Genomic DNA, 20,365 nt, shown 5'->3' on the forward strand with positions numbered 1-20,365 from the left:
TTACAAGAGCCCTGTGATGCTTTTCTGATTCTAGAACATTTGTCATGCTTGCAGACAGCAACTAATATACGCTGGTCCCATCAACAACAGCCTTCCTTTTCACCGAACTGTGAAATTTCCTTGTGGGTGGAATTTCTAATTTCACAACTCCAAAAACAGGTGGATCACTCAAAATATTCCATAAACTTTAAAATGTATCCTTACAACTATCACTGAAGTTATCCTTTATTCAATATATTTCATGATATCTTTATTAAGCATCCATCATCTGCCAAGCATAGAGCTCATTGATCACTTTGTGCCCAAAGAGGAGACGAAGAAAAATGAAAGAGTGCTTAGAAGTGTAAAAATGAGCTATGGTAGCCCAGAGGATGAACAACGCAAGAACTCATTCATGGTGCTTAAAATGAAGAATAGTGTGTATTTTCATCATCGGGTCCCTGTTAATTTTTGAGACTGTGGGTGAATTCAACTGACTGAGCATCCCTGGATATCTCAAGATCTCATGCATGCTGGTTCAGAGGAGTGTTTGGTCAACGCTTTTGCTTTGGTCAATATTCTTAAGAAAACAAATGTCAAAGGACAGAAGATATCCTATTTTGTAATTAAGATTGTTGTTCTGTCTCTCAGTAGTGTCTAACTCTTGGCAACCACATGGACTGCGGCACACCAGCCTTCCCTGTCCTTCACTATCTCCCAGAGCTTGCTCAAGCTCATGTTCATTGAGTCGGTGATCCCATCCAACCGTCTCGCCCTGTTGCCCCCTTCTCCTCCTGCCTTCTATCTTTCCCAGCATCAGAGTCTTTCCCAATGAGTCAGTTCTTTGCATCAGGTGGCCAAAGTATTGGAGCGTCAAATTAGAATAGAATTTATTTTTAAATGGAGGGGTAGTAGTAAACATTTTAAGTAGAAGAAATGAAATGAGTGGACATTATGTCACCATTCTGGAAAAAAAAAAAAATTGAACAACTTTTTCATTAGTGGCCATGGAAATTAGTAGTGTGTGTGTGTGTGTGTGTGTGTGTGTGTGTGTGTGTGTGTGTGAGATGGAGGTAAATGGCCGGTTAAACAGATCACCCCAAAGAGCCTGTGTGAAGTGTTTAATGTCTTTACGTCTCATATTTTGAGCCCTAATGAGCAGACAGGACGGAGGTTTGTGTAGAGTGGTCAGGAGGCAGCAATGGCAACAGGTGAGAGGACCAAAGGGCCCAGGGCCAGTGTGTACCTGGCAGTCATATGAGAATGCTTTGTTTTCAAGTGCATTTTCTTCAGAGAGGGAGAAGAGATGGCGGGGAAGCAGTCTGTGCAGCTAGAGGATAAACAAGGCACTATTTCTGGGAGGAATGATGTTACCAAAGGATTTGGGAATTTCTATTGTAATCCGTTTAGCTTGATTCACATAAAACATAAGACTTAAAGACATCGAACACTTGACAGAGGCTCTTTGGGGTGGATGGTTTCAGCTGCCACCTACCTCCATCTCACAGACACACACACACAGACACACACACAGATATACACATGTACACTATACGAGTTTAATTTCTATGGCTACTAGTGGAAAAAGTTATTTTTCTTTTTTTGTTGTTGTTGCAGAATAGAGGCATAATGAATGGGATATCCTGAGACTATTAATCTGGCCGCTCACCACTAAGATTAACTAAAGGTGAACAAAACTAGAAGCAGAGAATGTGTAGGGAAATTTTAAGTAGTGTAGGCACGAGATGAATGAGACACCGATGTGAGAGGCAGCCATAAGGACCGCAAAGGAAAATGCCCAGGACGTGGACTTAGACACCAGAGGGAGAGGCGGAAGAAGGTTGGAAGGTTTGGGGCTTCCAAGATTTGGAGCTTTGTTGTGTAAACCTCACTCCATTCTTGGAGGTCTGCCACATTCTCAAATTTGCCTGCAAAACCATATTCCATTTCTGTTCCCCTTCTTTTTGCTCTTTGATTTTTGCTCAGGGAATCTGCCTAGGAAACTTGCATAACCCTTGGTTCACTGAGATAAATTCTGAAAGGTTTTTTGAAAGATCAATCTGATGAACATGTTTTCCCAAACCTCCTTAGATTTCATGCCTTCTTCTCTCAGCTGTCTGGGTTCAAAGAGCAAGAATCAGGCTGTTCTGCTTTGTTTCTTACAATGACGTGAGAATCTGTTGGAGCACTAAAAGGAAACATCAGGAAGGCTCTTGGTGACCCAGATTATGAGATTTTGGATCACTCAAATGCCCAGAAACTCTGAGGCAAATCCTCAGCTCTGGACTGATAGGGCTTTCCAGCTGTGTGCAGCGACTCACAGCTTCCTTAAAGCATTCGAAGGTGAAACTGACCAGCTGTTATTGCAGCCATCTTCAAGGGAGTAGATGCTCTGCTTCACACAAGTTAAAAATGCAGCTCCCGGTAATAAATAAAGGCTGAAAGGTTGAAACAGAGGAGAAAATGGGAGGATGTATGGATAAACAGAAGATAAACTCAAATTCTCACACATTAATTTAGTGAGGAAATTTATAAAGGTCAGTAAATCTTCCATAGCTGCCATATTTTCTTTCTACCCACAGTTTTTGAATTGATCTCTCGCAGTGTTTTCCACTGAGCAGCATGAAGCCGAGCAAACCAAAACCATGGTGAGCTATTCCGACAGGAGACAGCTTTTTGAGCTTCTTGGTGAAGAATGGTTGATATAATCAGGATCCATTTCTAGTTACTGGCATACCAGGCCAGGGGCAGAGGGCACTTTTCCGCGTGGGGAGAGGAAAAGCCAAAGGCAACTATTAGACGAGACTATTATACAATTTCAAGCTAACATATGGAATCAATAGCCAACATGAGCAGCTGTGCTCGGCTGTGGAGAAGCCTGAAATGGGGTAGTCGCGTTGTAACCAATAAAACGAATTATTGACTAAAAGAGAAAGCGTGTGTGTGCAGAGAAGGGTCTCCAATGCAAGATTAAGAGATGCATTTACTCTCAAGGAATAGAGCACCAGGAAGCAAACTGGGTCATGGTTTTCTCCTTGATTGACAGGAGGAACGTAGGAGAGCCAGCATCTTGGAGAAAAGGTCTGGAACCAGAGTGACGTGGTTAATTTCAGACTCCAGGCTCGCTGGCAGTGCAGAACACTCTCCCTACCCACAATCAGAACGAAGCATAATGAGGCTTTACTAAGACATCTTGAAATATCCTAAAGTTATGCATGATGTGGAAAGAAAATCCGAATAAGAGGAAGGACCTGTATCATCTAAAAACAGAGTCATCTGTTTCCTATGAACTCAGACTTGACCACTGACACATTTCACTACTAGAAAAGAGAAAAATACTCGTATGGATCCTGCCGAAAGAAAACATTAGTTTTGTGTGTTTTATTTTTTCACATGAACATCCACTGGGGAATCAAGTAGCTTGGATTATATTTCCTCTGTGTGCCACGACTTTTGATGTATAGTCTAATCCCAAGAAGTGTACTCAACCCCGCCACGTAGCCATCTAGAAAATAGAAATAAAACCCCTTTAAATAACCAGGCAAATTTACTAGGGCAGCAAATAGAAACATATGAAGCTTTGTAAAGTATTATAAATTTCATGGAAGGGGACTAAATACATGTTTCACATATCATATGGATTATTTCTAATAATGATGTATGTATAAATCAGTCTTCAATTCTTTTTTTTTTTTAAGTAGTGATTTTTTTTTCTTTACTACAGTGGCTTAAACTCAACATTCAGAAAACGAAGATCATGGCATCTGGTCCCATCACTTCATGGGAAATAGATGGGGAAACAGTAGAAACAGTGTCAGACTTTATTTTTGTGGGGCTCCAAAATCACTGCAGATGGTGACTGCAGCCATGAAATTAAAAGACGCTTACTCCTTGGAAGAAAAGTTATGACCAACCTAGATAGTATATTCAAAAGCAGAGACATTACTCTGCTGACTAAGGTCTGTCTAGTCAAGGCTATGATTTTTCCTGTGGTCATGTATGGATGTGAGATTTGGACTGTGAAGAAGGCTGAGCACCGAAGAATTGATGCGTTTGAACTGTGGTGTTGGAGAAGACTCTTGAGGGTCCCTTGGACTGCAAGGCGATCCAACCAGTCCATTCTGAAAGAGATCAACCCTGGGATTTCTTTGGAAGGAATGATGCTAAAGCTGAAGCTCCAGTACTTTGGACACCTCATGTGAAGAGTTGACTCATTGAAAAAGACTCTGATGCTGGGAGGGATTGGGGGCAGGAGGAGAAGGGGATGACAGAGGAAGAGATGGCTGGATGGCATCACTGACTCAATGGACGTGAGTCTGAGTGAATTCCAGGAGATGGTGATGGACAGGGAGGCCTGGTGTGCTGCGATTCATGGGGTCACAAAGAGTCGGACACGACTGAGCGACTGAACTGAACTGAACTGAGAGAGCTAAATAACTGCTATTCTGTTTTCCAAATAGTGCTGTTTTCTTTATTAGGGTGTCCAACAGAATTTGCATTCTTTCATGGTAAAACTCACTCCTGTCTGAGCTGATGGACAAAGCGTTTGCATGCCTCGCGACTGCCTCAGTGAGCTGTGCTGTGCCTTCAGAGTTATTTTTGGTGCCTTTTGAGCAAGACCCATGGCCGTGTCAAGCCAAGAACTCTCCTTCCAATGAGAAGTGCATTTTATCTTTCACCAAATGGGGTATTTTCCTCGCTCAAACAAGCAGACAGTTCTGCACCTGTGTCTAAAACCTCTGTAAAACTCAGAGGTTGTAACCACAGTCCCGAGTGAGAGAATATTGCCCATGTACCAGGCCATCCCTGATCCTCTCCATCAATTTTTTGTTGGTTCCTTGCCTGAAGCCATCAATGAGGAGCCTCATAAGCCTGAAAAATACCCAGCGCCAAAGCATCGGTAAACAGGTTGTTAAAAATAATTGAAACTCCCATTTCCACTGCCCATTCAGCAACTTTGTTTGCACATAATTACCCTTCACTGTGCCCCTCCGAGACACCGACAGAACACCAGGTAGCCGCACCATTTCGTAGGTAATTAAAACTTGGCCATCAAATCAGAAATTACTTAAAGCTAAAGGCATGAGTAACCCTGGCCTCAGAAAGGGTCTCATGACAGCTTCAGAGTGTGATTCTTGTTCTTGTCCTGGAAACACACCGTGTCCAGCTCTTCAAGCCCCTTGTGAGGTGCTGAGTGCCTTTCACCTCTACTGTTAAAGTGAGTGACACATTTGCTGATCTGAGCAGTATTCGATCCCTTATTATAGTAAAATGTTTTGCAAGCCCTGCCGCCCATGAAGAGAATGTCCTGCAGGCTGCGAGACAGCTAAAGAGTTCTGGCCAGGGAATTTGGAACAGAACAGTCCAAGGAGAGGATAATCGCATGCCCACAAGAGACTCAGGTCATACTATTTATCTCTGTCTTTGGTAGAATAGTATTACTTGGACAAAAGGGATGGGGGAAAGGGTCAGGCTTTAGTAGCTATTGATTCTGTGGGGCATTTTGCATTGAGTTTCTGTGCCGTGCGCTTAGCCCCTCGATTGTGTCTGTCTCTTTGTGATTCCATGGACAGTAGCCCACCAGGCCCCTCTGTCCGTGGTATTTCTGAAGCAAGAACACTGGAATGGGTTGTCATTTCCTTCTCCAGGGGATCTTGCCAACCGAGTGGCTCCTGTGTCTCTTGCCCTGCAGGCAGATTCTCCACCCACTGAGCCATCCGAAATACTTTTCCCTGTCCAACCTCACATCTTTTTCTGCAGCTGTTCAGTTCATTTTGCATTCTCAGAGAACAGTTAATCGGAAAAAATACTTTAACAGCTACACAAATATCTAGTTCCATAGACAATGTTTTTGTATTCCCTCAAATTCATATGTTGAAACCTGATCTTCTTTGTAATAGCATTAGGAGGGAGGACCTTCGAGTGTTGATTAGGTCCTGAGGGTGAAGCCCTCGTGAACGGAATTAGTGCCATTATAAAAGGGGTTCCAGAGAGCTCCCTTTCTGCCCTGTGGGGACACAAGGAAAAGAGGACTGTCTATGAGCCAGAAAGGGGCACAGGAACCGCCAGTGCCTGGACCTTGGGTTTCCCAGCCTCTAGCGTTGTGAGAAATAAACTTCTTTCACTTATAAACCAGTTAATTTCTGGTGTTCTGTGATAGCAGATGGAGCAGAGGGGACGCCTGGTACAGCTTGACGCCTACAGCAAGACTTCATTCCTTCCTTCACATCAGTTCAGACCACCCAGGGCCGCCAGATGACAGTCTGCATGCTAGACCTAAAGAAGAAACAGTGCAGACACCACCTCTGCCTCCAAGGAGTTTAGAGTCGAGCTGGGCTTGAGCAGGGTCTGAGACCATCTAGTCTGCATCACGTTTGATTCCTTCGTCTGGTTTTGTGTTTTTCATAGAGGGCTTCCCAGCTGGCGCTAGTGGTAAAGAATCCCCCTGCCAATACAAGAGATGCAAGAGAGCCCGGTTCGATCCCTGGGTGGGGAAGATCCTCTGGAGAAGAATCCCATGGTCAGAGGAGCCCAGCAGGCTACAGTCCACGGCATCGCAAAGAGTTGGACCCGACTGAGCATTCACATACACGTGCACGTGCTTTTTATCCCATAGAACAGTTTCTGAGCCAGATGCCCTTTGAATGCATCCTGTAAGCAGTTAACATAAAATACTAGGTTTGGTGGGGGTTGCTTGTTTGTGTTTTTGAAGAATATACTTTGAACACAATAAATGTCTCAGCTAATATATTTTCTTTAAATGCCTTCAATGCCCAGAGAAATTGGGAATGGTTAAATTAACTGGCTGCCCTGGGCCCTGTGTCTCCCGCAAAGTCTTCTCAGCACATTCCCTGCCTCCTGGCTGCGCTCACTTTCTAAAGGATTTCTTGCTGGTTTTCCTACTTAGATTCCAAATCTCCTGAAATCAGAAACTCATTCGTTGATTTAACATTTATATGAGGACTTACTCTGTGTCTGGTGCCATGTTGAGTGCTGGGTAAATAGAAAGACAAGAGAGTAGCCTGTAAGAAGTTTCTGATTTATAGTTTTCAGCAGTTTTTGTATGATTAGCACAGAGATTGCACTTTAATAACCCTCAATAAACTGAGTTGCAGTTAAGGGAAATCCTTTGTGATTGCAGTGTGTGTGTGTGCTCAGTTCTCAAATTGTGTCCAATTCCTTGCAATCCCATAGACTGCAGTCTGCTAGGCATCTCTGTCCATGGAATTTTCCAGACAAAAATACTGGAGTGGGTTGCCATTTCCTACTGCAGGGGATCTTTCTGACCCAGGGATCGAACCCACGTCTCCTGCATTGGCGGGTGGATTCTTTACCACTGAGCCACCTGGGAAGCCCTTGTAATTCAAGTCGTGATATAAGATAAGGGAGGGAGATAGTGAGACTTGTGAGGGAAAAAATTATCTAGAATATCTTCAGCAACTGATAAAAAACAACAGCAACAAAAGAGGATTTCTTTTTAACTCTTGCTAGTGTCGGGGTTCTGAAATCAAAGAATTATCCTGTTTGAAGCTTGTAACTGTAAGAAGAAATGACATTCACAGTCTTACAGTTAAAGGTGAGTAATTAAACGTGCACATTTAATCTTGCTCTCTCATGAAAATCCACAAAAATTATAAGGAATTATTTTTTGAATGGACAGGAAGAATAGGAGGGAACCAAGAGAAAAAAAAAAAAAAAAGGAAAATGGAAAGCAGATGATGAGGTGATGAGTAATCTGACTTAGCTGAATATTAAGCCAGCAAAGAAAGCCAAGCACAAATAACATTTATAACACAGAATATCCAAATGTTTCAGGGGTTTGGGGTAGTGGGTGCCTCTGAAAATGAGAGTAGAGATTATTCTAAAATAATAAGAAAAATGACTCATTACCTCTTATGGAGCTGCTGCAGCCCCCCTATTCTATTCTCCTGCCACGTTTTTGCTAGAATTCTTTACCACTTTTCAGTACAGCGGAACACTGGAGACTTATTTTCTGGAGAGAATGAAGTAGGTTCCCTATTTGGATGACTGGGACCCAGTAGCAGAGTTGATAGTTGACGGCAGAAAGCTTAGAATGAAATGTAAGCATGAGCACATGAGGCGTGCATTCTCCACGCTTAGAGAGGAGTTTATCACCTCGGCCTCTATCATCCAGCCTGGGGCTTCCCAGATGGCACTAGTGGGAAAGAATCCACCTGCCAATGCAGGAGACTCAAGAGGTGTGGGTTCTATCCCTAGGTCAGGATGGTATCCTGGAGAAGGCAAGTATTCTTGCCTGGAAAATCCCATAGACAGAGGAGCCTGGAGAGCTGCAGTCCATGGGGTCACACGCACACACTGGAGACTTCACTAGGAAATCTGAGCTCTCCAAGAGACTGGCTTTTGGAGTCACAAGCTCCACCCATGTGACCGCAGTTTTCTATCTAATCCTCACTTTTAAAGACATTAATAAAGCTTAATGGATATTAGAGGAAAGCCACTCACGTTGGAGACATGCACCGGGGAACCAGTGACCCGGAAGAAACTGAGATACGGCCAACCACAGCAGAGTGCTATTTAAATGGCACGATAAGGAAACAAGACTTCTAAAAGCCCTATAAATTTTACACGTCTGTAAAAACATTAGTTAAAATTGTAAAGTTCAGTCAGAGAATTGTAAGACAGTTAAAGAATTTCTACAAAGCAGAAAAGAAAGACAAAGGGGTGGAACATAGGAGAATAAAAGACAAGAATATTAGAAAACCAGCTCAGGAAATCCAATAACTCAATAAAATAAAGTTTCCAATATAGAAAACAGAAAAACATAAAGGAAGGGGAAGGTTATCAACAAAACAAATAATATTTTCCAGAAATGCATAGCACAAATTTTCTAGTTAAAAAAGCTTACTTAGGCTCCAGGACAAAGAATATAAAAGAATAAGCAATTTAATGGATTGCCATGACACTGTGGTCACAGTGGGGTGAAACAATATAGCAAAAAAAACTTCCAGGTAGGAAAAATAAAGTCACCCCCAAAGATTCAGAAATCAGGATAGCCTTGCAGTTCTCTTCATGGCAGTTCAGAAGCTAGAAAACAATAAAACACACTTTTAAAACTTTGAACCAGAATAGCTTCCAATCTAGAAATCTATACCCAGGAAAACTATGCATCATGTGTAAGGCACATAAAATTACTTTCATGCATGGAAGGCTCAGTAACTTAGCTTGCATGCCCCGTGTCTGAAGAAACTACTAGAGCAGCTAAATCAAGAAAGATGAGCAGTGTGAGAGATGGGTCATGGCCTGAGACGGGAATTAGTTTACGCCCTGCTCAATTACAAACTTAGGTAAATTGCTTTACATCTATGAACCTAGGTTTCCATTTCTGTGAAACAGAGATAACAAAAATAAACACAATGTAGTCATTGTGAGAATAAAGCAAGATAATATATAGTGCTCCTTTCTTCTTAGCTGCGTTATTTTGTTAATATTGATGATCCTGGCCCGTCCTTCTGTCTTTTCCATAATCTCTCTTTTTAATGTCCTTTGATGATTATTAATTTATCAAGAAATTCCTCTAGTAAGCATTCTATCCATTTTACCCCTCAAAACCTGGTTTCAAGTCGAAATCATATCTCAACCTATCATGTGGATAGTTTTCAAAGATGCCCCTATATAAGGGAATCTCTTGAAAATGTTTCTTTAATGAGGAGACTGATTTGTGTTTTAAAAATATAGTAGATGAAATTTTTATGTTTTAACCAGTGTTGTTTAATTGTTGCTGTTATGTTCCAGATTCTTCTTGTTTTCAAGGATAAAGTAGGTATTACATAACAAGCACTCCTGTTGCCTTAATTTTTTTTGCAGTGTCTCTTATTTACTGAGAAAATTATAAACAACATCACACTCAGAGCTGAATACATGCTTCTGTTATCCTTCCTTTCTTTTTAATTTTTTTTTTCTGGAACCTACTCTGATATTGGAAATGAAAATTTAATAAAAATATACAAAAGCCAGTGTGTTTTTCAAGCAAATTTAATCTATATGTTCTGATTCATTTCCATTTAAATCATCAAACTGTTACTTTATGGGAACCGTTTGAAATCTGTGGAGACTCCTGTGCCATTTAAGCTTTACTTTATTTTTTTATTAGAAAGTGCTCTCCTGGTTGCTCAATATAAACTTGTTCTGAAGTGTGGGATAAGCCTCATTCCACGGCCCAGATTCTAACTGGGGGTGGTGTGCATGTTCCTTCCCCCTGTAATCCCAGACCACAACTTGCGATCATGATGCAACGCATTGCCCTCAGACTGAAGCGACTTAGCAGCAGCAGCAGCAGCAGCAGTTTCATCTCCCTTGATGAGTGCAGGCATCTTCCAAATAAGAGGGAAACTGAGGTGGTGAGGATGAACAATTCTAGTCAGAGTTCAAGCCAAGGAACTTAGCTGCTAACATCCAAATACAGGATGTTAGCTAACGGTGAACGTCTTCTGTCGTTTTGCTAGACATTAGAACACAGACACATCCTTTATTCTCTGATGATAAACACTCGGTGTCACTCCCTCTTGGGAGGTCAGAGCACAGTTGCTGGTCTGGTAGGGGACTCAGGGGCTCCTTTGACCCCAGCACGGGTACCTAGCTATAGTGAATATGGATGAACCTTCAGCTCTAACCGGACACATCTTCCTCTAGTCCTCAGTGTCCCGGGTTTAGAACAACACCCCAGTCCTCTGCCTCTTACCCCTCCATCCCAAGGACTCAGTAAGAGGGACTGGCTTCTCCAAAGTTATTTGTAGATAAGGTAGAATCCAGAGTCGCCTGCACTCCCAGAGACCAGCAGATTGTACCTTTGGATTTAGGGCCATTCAGAGCAGTGGACCACAGTACTGAGAGCACAGACCTGCAAAGGTTCCTTGGCTTGAACTCTGAGTCGAATTGTTCACCCTCACTGCCTCAGTTTCCCTCTTAGTAAGAACCTTTTCTCATTTAAAATGATTTTCTTATATCTTTAAAATAATAGTAGTATTATTTTTATGTTGCTTAATAACTTCTTTTAAAAATTCATATATTTATTATTACCCCTCTATTTAAGAAAAACTGTCTGTTCCAATAGAACCTGGTCTAGTCAGCATTTTTCCTACTGAGTATCACCACATTATGCTTTTGAAAATAATTGAGGAATTTCAAATATCTTCTGCAATATCCAATTTTCCTTATATATTCAGTTCAGTTTTACATTGAGTTATTATGTGCTAATTCTTTGAAAGTTGGAAACCACAGAGGCTCCATGTAGTAAGTGAAAGTGAAGTCACACAGTCGTGTAGCCTGCAGCCCACCAGGCTCCTCCGTCCATGGGATTTTCCAGGCAAGAGTGCTGGAGTGGGGTGCCGTTGCCTTCTCCATGTAGTAAAGCTCTTATTAAATAAAATTTTAGATTTGGTAGATCTTTCTGTATTCTTATTACTATTATTCCCATGCTGTCTTAACAGCAACAATAATAGTGAATATGATGGCTGACTTGTATGGAATTCTTAACATGTCCAAGGCCCTAAGCTTCCTCTCACATTTCTTTCACCATATGCTGTGATGGTTACTATTTTTAAATTTTCTTTCACAGAAGACAAAAGTCCTGCAGCAGTTAAGCAAGTCAATAGTGTAAGTTATTGTTCAGCAAACACTTTCAACATCCCACCTCTAAATGGACAGACTGTCCTTCCTCTGTACTTTGAAGTCAAATGGTCTCAGAAGTTGCTTTGCAACAGAGAAAGCTAGGCTTGGAATGTGCTGTCACCAGGAAGATGGTCCTCTTGGGTATCTGCTGTTGCAACAGAGCAGAACTCAAACCCAGTCACATATCTGTGTATTTTGCACACTTCACTATGCACCATTGAGACAATGCATTCACAGTACTTTAGCTACATCAATTCATTCAAGCCTCATAACAACCCCATAATACAGACAAGCAAAGAGACCTAGTAGGTTAAATAACTCATCAGTTTATATAATTATTTAGGGTGGAGTTGGACTTTGTCCCAGAGAATCTGGCTCCAAAGTACACCCATGAACCACTGTTGCTGCCTTTAGCTTCTTTTCTCTGTAAACAAAAAGGCCTTTGTAAGAAAAGTGAGTTCCTTTAAAAACAGGATAGGTTTATTGAGTTCAAGGCTGGATCTGATCCTTTATAGGTGCAAGTCACTCTGAACATATCCCTTCTCATCAGTAAAATGGTGATAGTACACAGCACCGAGGGAGGTTTAGAAAAGTAATTAAGATTGTGCAAAAAAAAAAATGTCTAGCACATACAAAATATCTTAACTAATATTTTTGTATTGATGTAATTTACCAGCAGAAAGTCCTCATGCGGAGACCTGATTATGCTACAGAGCAAATCTTCCTCTCTCCCAAATGAAGGAAGCGGGTGTCATTTTGTACTCCAGCCTGAGATTTATAAAAGGGCCTAACTCTGTTAGGAACCACTGAGAAATCTGATTGTGACTTTCCACTCTTCCTTTGGCTGAGTCGGCTCCCTCGCCCCTGTTATCTCTGCTTTGAGCAACCCATTAAAGACCAGCCAGTGCATCTCAAAGTTCTCTGACTCACGCAATGAGCTTGTTGCCATGGCAGGCTAACACGAGGTGCCACTGATGATGACTTGATTTCCTCTCGCATCTGAAGTGGAAAGGGAGAAGACAGACTAAATGAAATCCCATCCATCTTAATGAAATACAATTATATTCTCCTTATTAATCATTTAAGAATCAATATGTCTCTTCTTGGTGAACCTCACCAGAATTTGTCATTCCATGCCAGGCCTCAATACATCTTGTCTTGTAGTGATTTTTATAAGTTCAGTCACCTGTGTCCCAGGGTAAATAACCATGTTTTCTTGTCCCGCAGGGAAAGGGGGAGCAGCCGTGACAGCATGGAGGATCGCAGAAGCCCCTCTGAATGTTAAGCAGTAGCTGAATATTGCCTCCGTGTGCATAATGTAAAATGCACCTTGCTTTATTTTTAAGTAGCATGAAGGGAAATGGATTACCTTGGAATCATTATTCTAGCACCATCAAGTGGGGAAAACTCTTGGGTATTCTTGCCTATTGAATGCTATCATCTGCATAGGCTAATCAACCATAGTATGTGTATATATTCGGCTGTATAGATATATAGTTGGATCTAGAGATTAAGAGATATAGAAAAATGAGAAAGAATTCCTAAATGCAATGTACAGTCTCTCTCACTCTACATACACTGCACCAATTTAGCATTTTACTTTATAGTATTCACTCCTAAAAAAAATTGCTGTTCTTTCTACCTTCAAAATATGAGCCGAGAAGCTAGAATTGAACTTCCTGCATTCTGTAGCTACCACACAGCTCTTGTTTAATTAATGAGAACCAAGAAAAAAAAGAGAAATGGAAAAAAATATATAAAGAGAAAGAAGTGAAGACAGAATTCAGGTAGGCATGAAAGAGACGCAAATGAAGAGAAATAGATTATTTTAAAGATTAGTTTGGTGGCATAGTGAGAAATAAGTGGTTTTGTTTCAACAGGGGATTTTCGCTATTCATGCCTATTTCAAGTATTCCTGAAACTTCCTTAATGAGGAATTGTAGAATTGGCAGAAAAGTCGTGGAGTATCTGAGTTCATATGTACGTGAAGAGGTTAACAGGGCTTGGATAGCTTCCACGCTTAGGAGCCTACAATCTTCAGATCTAGTTTTATCTACATCTTTACAGCAATGCACTAGTCTTAACAGGCGGAAAAGGCAATGGCAACCCACTCCAGTACTCTTGCCTGGAAAATTCCATGGGCAGAGGAGCCTGGTAGGCTGCAGTCCATGGGGTTGCACAGAGTCGGACATTACTGAAGTGACTTAGCAGCAGCAGCAGCAGTCTTAACAGGACTAAGTTCCTTTTATGATTAAAAAAATACAGTAAAATCATCTCTTCTGTTTTCAAACTTGGAGCTTTCCGCGAATGAGAAAGATCTGAAAATAAGCATGTCACTAAGAAGCACCCTTTTGTGCGGCTGAGCACAACCGCCCTCCTTGAACAAGTGAGTGCAGCTGCTGCAGAGTGAAGCCAGCACGCCCGAAGTCAATGAACGCCGAAGTCAGCGATTTCCAAGAGCAGCTGAAAAATCCAAAAGGATCGGTGCAGCTGGTTCAGCTGCAGCAACTGCTCTAGTAGGCCATGCTATAAGTCCCACACAGCAGCGACTCTGAGGGTCTGTGTAAGGCTGGCCACCCTTTCTCCTCCAACTGTCCCTGTTCCAATAGCACCGAAACTGTGCACAGTCCAGTTCAGTCCAGTCCCTCAGTTGTGTCCAACTCTTTGTGACGCCATGGACGGCAGCACGCCAGGCCTCCCTGTCCATCACCAACTCCCGTAGCTTACTCTAACTCACATCCATCGAGTTGGTGACGCCATCCAATCATCTCATCCTGTCATCCCCTTCTCCTTCTGCCTTCAATCTTTCCCAGCATCAGGGTCTTTTCCAATGAGTCAGTTCTTTGCATCACGTGGCCAAAGTGCTGGAGTCAGCTTCAGCACCAGTCCTTCCAATGAGTATTCAGGACTGATTTCTGCTAGGATGGACTAGTTGGATCTCCTTACAGTCCAAGGGACTCTCAAGAGTCTTCTCCAGCACCACAGTTCAAAAGCATCAATTCTTCACTGCTCAGTTTTCTTTATAGTCCAACTGTCACATCCATATATGACTACTGGAAGCACCATAGCTTTGACTAGAGGGACCTTTGTTGGCAAAGTAATATCTCTGCTTTTTAATATGCAGTCTAGGTTGGTCATAGCTTTTCTTCCAAGGAGCAAGTGTCTTTTAATTTAATGACTGCAGTCAGCATCTGCAGTGATTTTGGAGCCCCCCAAAATAAAGTCTGTCACTGTTTCCCCTGTTTCCCCATCTATTTGCCATGAAGTGATGGGGCCAGATACCATGATCTTAGTTTTCTAAATGTTGAGTTTTAAGCCAACTTTTTCCAGCTCTCCTCTTTCACTTTCATCAGGAGGCTCTTTAGTTCTTCTTTGCTTTCTGCTATAAAGGTGGTTCATCTGCATATCTGAGGTTATTGATATTTCTCCTGGCAATCTTGATTCCGGCTTGTACTTCATCCAGCCCAGCGTTTCTCATGATGTACTCTGCATATAAGTTAATTAATCAGCATGACAATATACAGCCTTGATGTCCTCCTTTCCTGATTTGGAACCAGTCTGTTGTTCTGTGTCCAGTTCTAACCGTTGCTTCTTGATCTGCATACAGATATCTCAGGAGGATGGCCAGGTGGTCTGGTAGTCCCATCTCTTAAAGAATTTTCCAATTTGTTGTGATCCACACAGTCAAAGACTTTGGCGTAGTTAAGAAAGCAGAAATAATGTTTTTCCAGAACTCTCTTGCTTTTTTGATGATCTATTCACACACTGGCCCTAAACCAGACACCCCAATAAGGTCTGGAGAATTAATTATCTCAAGTGATTGTTCCCTTAGTGTTCCAGATTAAGGGTGAAATCCAAGAAACATGTGACTAAAACAACACAAGGTCTTTGGCCTTCCGATCAGCTGCTATGCCACATTCTCCCTTTTCTACAAATCCAGGGGCTTCCTCCTTCTCTGGTTTCCCAACCTCAGCTCCTAGCCTTGAAGAGTCTCCTCCTCCACAGCTCTCTCTCAAACCCATGTGTATCACAGGAGATCCAGGGCCACCTAGCTGGGTATGAAGAACAAATGTCATTTGCACAAAAGAAAGCTGAGGAACGAAAGATGAAAAAGCCTTGGGGTTGGCATCTAAACCGTGTGTTCCTGCCCATATTTTTAATGGATTCCCAGCTCTCCTCCCAGAAGCTTTCCTGGGTTTCTTTGAACAAAAAAGATACTGCAAACCCAAGTTCACCATGGCCTTCCTATGGACAATCTAGAGAAATCTTTGCAAAAGAGACTTGGAAGAAGTTAAAAAGGGAGACAGAATTGTCTTAGAATTTAGTGATTCCAAGAACATGTTTGGAATAACCCTGGATTCCAGTGGGCCTTCCCTAATGACTTACATGGTAAAGAATCTGCCTACAATTCAGGAGACCTGGGTTCAGTTCCTGGGTTGGGAAGATACCCTGGGGAAGGAAATGGCAACCTACTGTAGTGTTCTTGCCTGGAGAAGCCCAAGGGCAGAAGAGCCATGGGGTCGCAAACAATCGGACATGACTCAACAACTAACACTGTCACTTTCTGGATTCCAGTGGAGTTTACTTGCAGATATAGACAGCTGAATAAAACCTTATCAGCAGAGAGTGAAATGCAAAGTTATCAATAAATAAAATTACATGTTTACAAAATACATATTTATTATTTTATTTGAAGTATAGCTGCTATACAATATTATATAACATGCTGCTGCTGCTGCTAAGTCGCTTCAGTCATGTCCAACCCTGTGCGACCCCATAGACGGCAGCCTACCAGGCTCCACCATCCCTGGGATTCTCCAGACAAGAACACTGGAGTGGGTTGCCATTTCCTTCTCCAATGCATGAAAATAAAAAGTGAAAGAAGTCGCTTAGTCGTGTCCGACTCTTTGCATCCCCATGGACTGCAGCCCACCAGGCTCCTCCATCCATGGGATTTTCCAGGCAAGAGTACTGGAGTGGGGTGCCATTGTCTTCTCCAATTACATAACGTAGGTGTGTAACATATTGATTCAAAGTTTTTAAAGGTTACATTCCATGTATGCACGTGTGCATGCGTGCTCAGTCACTCAGTCGTGTCTGATCCTTTGTGACCCCATGGGCTGAAACCCGCCAGGCTCCTCTGTCCATGGGACTCTCCAGGCAAGACTACTGGAGTGGGTTGCATTTCCTCCTCCAGGGGGTCTTCCTGACCCGGGGATTGAAATCACATCTCCTGCATTGTCAGGTGGCTTCTTTACCATGGATCCATCCAGGAAGCCCATACTCCATGTTTTTTCTGGAACGCTCTTGCTTTTTCGATGATCCAGTAATGTTGGCAATTTGATTTCTGGTTCCTCTACCTTTTCTAAATCCAACTTGAACATCTGGAAGTTCAAGTTCACGTACTGTTGAAGTCTGGTTTGGAGAATTTTGAGCATTAGATACTCCCTATGGTATTCTCTTCAGTGGCGAATTTATCCTGCCATCCATCACATAAGAATCCCTCAACATGTGATGAGAGAAGAAGGTACCACTGTCTGGAGAATATCTTGCTTAGAAGGAAGGATCTTCCACACACTTCCTCCTACTTAGCCTGTAAGGAAATCCTTTCATGGTTGTTGTTTTTGTGGTGGTGATTAGCTTGTTTTATCCCAGCAGTCCTAGAAGGTCAGAGACTGTGCTTTGTCTCAACCCCCAGCATATAACTTGCCACCTGGTTAACAGCAGATGCTATTATGTTAATAAACAAATACACAACAACCCACTCCATGTAAGGTATTAACTAGTATATTCTCTTTTTGTAATTGACACAATCTGTGCAGAGTGGATATACTTTTTCTAAAGTGAGACATCCCAAACATTCCTTTTATTTCATTTTAAATATAGACAAAGAGTTGTGCACACTTAGTACTTCCATCGCGTCCAACTCTTTGTGACCCCATGAACTGTAGCCCACCAGGCTCCTCTGTCTATAGGATCTCCCAGGCAAGAACACTGGAGTGGTTGCCATTTTCTCCTCCAGGGTATCTCCTTGACCCAGGGACTGAACCTGAGCCTCCTGTGTCTCCTGCATTGGCAGGCGGATTCTTTACAACTGCGCCACCTGGGAAGCCCAAAGACCTAGTCATGAAGTGTTGAGACAAATCTGGATCATCATTCTCAGTGAGAAAAAAAAAAAAAAAAGGTAATGGTGCTCCTAAACTCCAGCATCCGCAGAAAATCCAAGAGATCTTTTCCTTCTCCGTGATAGCCAACCTTTGAACTGCTTTATTTGCACAGGGTTATAAGACTACAGCAGGGATCATTTCCCCTCCTATGTGGTACCTGCCATTACAGCTTAAGAGCGTGAGTTTAATCTACAAACAAATGCGGTGCTGTTTTCGGATTGCCCTCAACAGTGAAGGCGGTTTTACAATTGCGAATGATTTAATGTGTTCAAACAGCTCCTCGCTCGCCCTCAGCCCCCTTTACTCTCGTTTCAGTTTGCATGCGAGTCTTCTTAATCCAGAGCTCCAAAATCAAGACTGGTGGGGAGAAAATCCAATTGTTTAGGGTCAAAATAAAGACGTTTTTAAAATGCCAAAGCAGGAGAGCAGGGTTCTTCTCCTTTGATGTTAATACCAAGCCTTTTGTAGTTTTCCTGTTTGTTTGTTTTCATCTTCTCCTGTCAACAGGGCACCAGATTTTATAGGCAGCCTAACAGGGAGCAGATGTTGATTAAAAGAGATGTGGTTTTGAGTGTGACATTAAAAAAATATCATTCTCTCTTGTCTAAATGCCGTAGTCCTAATGGGCTTAATTTTTTATTAACTGATATATAAAAGGACAGTAAGCATACATTTTGTCTTAACTGAACCATACACAGCTCAATAGCAGGGCCATGAATCAGGCAAGAGAGGTTCACATTTTAATTTTTTCTTTTTTAAAAAAGAAACATTTTCTACTTTGTGCAAGTAGCCTGTGTTTTCAGGCCAAGGCTCCTAGCATTTTCATCTGCCTTAGAGATATAACTGCTTTACCCATGGTAAAAATCATACTGAAGGCATTTTTCAGATTCATCTCTAAAGACAGTCTTAGTCAGGGTATTTCTTCTGTTTTGATCAATGATGGCATACTCAGAGCAACATTTGGAGGTAATACATCTGGAGTAATTCTGACACAGATAAAAGTATAGTTTGGGACCTTGAAAGAAGAAAAAATTAAAAAAAGAACAAATCTCCAATGACTTCATAGACACCTTCATGCAGGAATTAAGTAGAGGCTGCATTTGGCAATTGACCCCGCAGGTGCTAGAGGCGTTTTCAACTGACTGAGCTTAGAAAATAATGCATTCCTATTTTTGCTGATACAGACTTGAAAGCTTTGATGAGTAGATGAGGCGAGATACCTGACCAGTGGTCCTGACACCAAAATAAACAGATGAGGAAGGTGAACTTGGCACACTTGCAACCAGAAACGCGGTAAGAGCCACAGCAAAGTGCCTGTGTGATCAGCACAGGTGCAGTGCCTGAAACCAATGCTACATACCTGCTGCTGCTGCTGCTGCTATGTTGCTCAATGGTGTCCGACTCCTAGCGGCCCCATGGGCTGCAGCCCACCAGGGATTTGCCAGGCAAGAGTACTGGAGTGGGGTGCCATTGCCTTCTCCATGCTGCACACCTAGAGATGCTCTTGAACTCAGACCAGGAAAGAACAGAGACGTCGTCGTTTGCTGCTGTTGGTGATGTTGTTTGAAACCTGTGGGTGTTCTACCTACAGGTTTAGGATTTTCCTAAGTTAGCTTTGTCCAGGTCTCGCTACAGCCATGGGTCAGCCCTCTGAAGGCCACCAGGCGCTAATAACCAGTATTGACAGCATTGACCTCATCCTTTCTGTGTATCACCAAACCACGGTACACCTTTGTTGGACAGAAGATACCTTATGTGTTTGGAAAATGAAGTAACAATCCACGAGATTGCAATTTCTCTCATTTGCCTCATCTATACTGTAGTTACTTGATTGAAAAGTGAAGAAAAGGAAGGACAATAATACAATATAAGCCTAAAGTTATTAAACTCCGATAAAGGGTACCCTTGGGCACACAGTTTCATATTTTAAGGCTGGCTCTAAAAGTTCTAGATTTTTCAAACAGAACAGATGGAAATAGGCAGAGCAAACTCACATTTCAAACAGCCTGCAAACTATGCAAATTTGTTTACATACACACACAAATAAATACACACCTACACACAAACACACACACAAAAATGTGAACATACACAAAACACATACAAAACACAAACACACAAATACACATATTTTTCTCACTCAGTGGGAAAATATAAATTTTAAAATAAATAAATTCTAAAATTTAAATTATTTTAGACATATTCTTCAAATTCTTAGATTTTTTAAAGCACTTTGGAAATAATCACAGTCACTGTATTTTTGGTTTTCAGTTATTAAAAATATAACGTTTTCCTTTAAAAATAACATTGAAATAACAAAAATAAAACATAACTTTTTCTATATATCAAACTCTGAAAAAATACAAAAACACCAATACAAATATTCTATTGCCGTTAGTGTGGCATGATTACAATGATAAGGGATCAAGAAAATGAGACTAGTCACAGACTGGGAGAAAATACTTGCAGAAGATGTATGTATCTGGTAGAAGACTGTTATCCAAAATATGCCACTTTAGGAGACAGCTTGGCAATTTCTTACAACATTAAATATACCCTTAGCATACAAT

This window comes from Ovis canadensis, chromosome 20 (assembly GCF_042477335.2).
Source record: "Ovis canadensis isolate MfBH-ARS-UI-01 breed Bighorn chromosome 20, ARS-UI_OviCan_v2, whole genome shotgun sequence".
NCBI classification, from domain to species: Eukaryota; Metazoa; Chordata; class Mammalia; order Artiodactyla; family Bovidae; genus Ovis; species Ovis canadensis.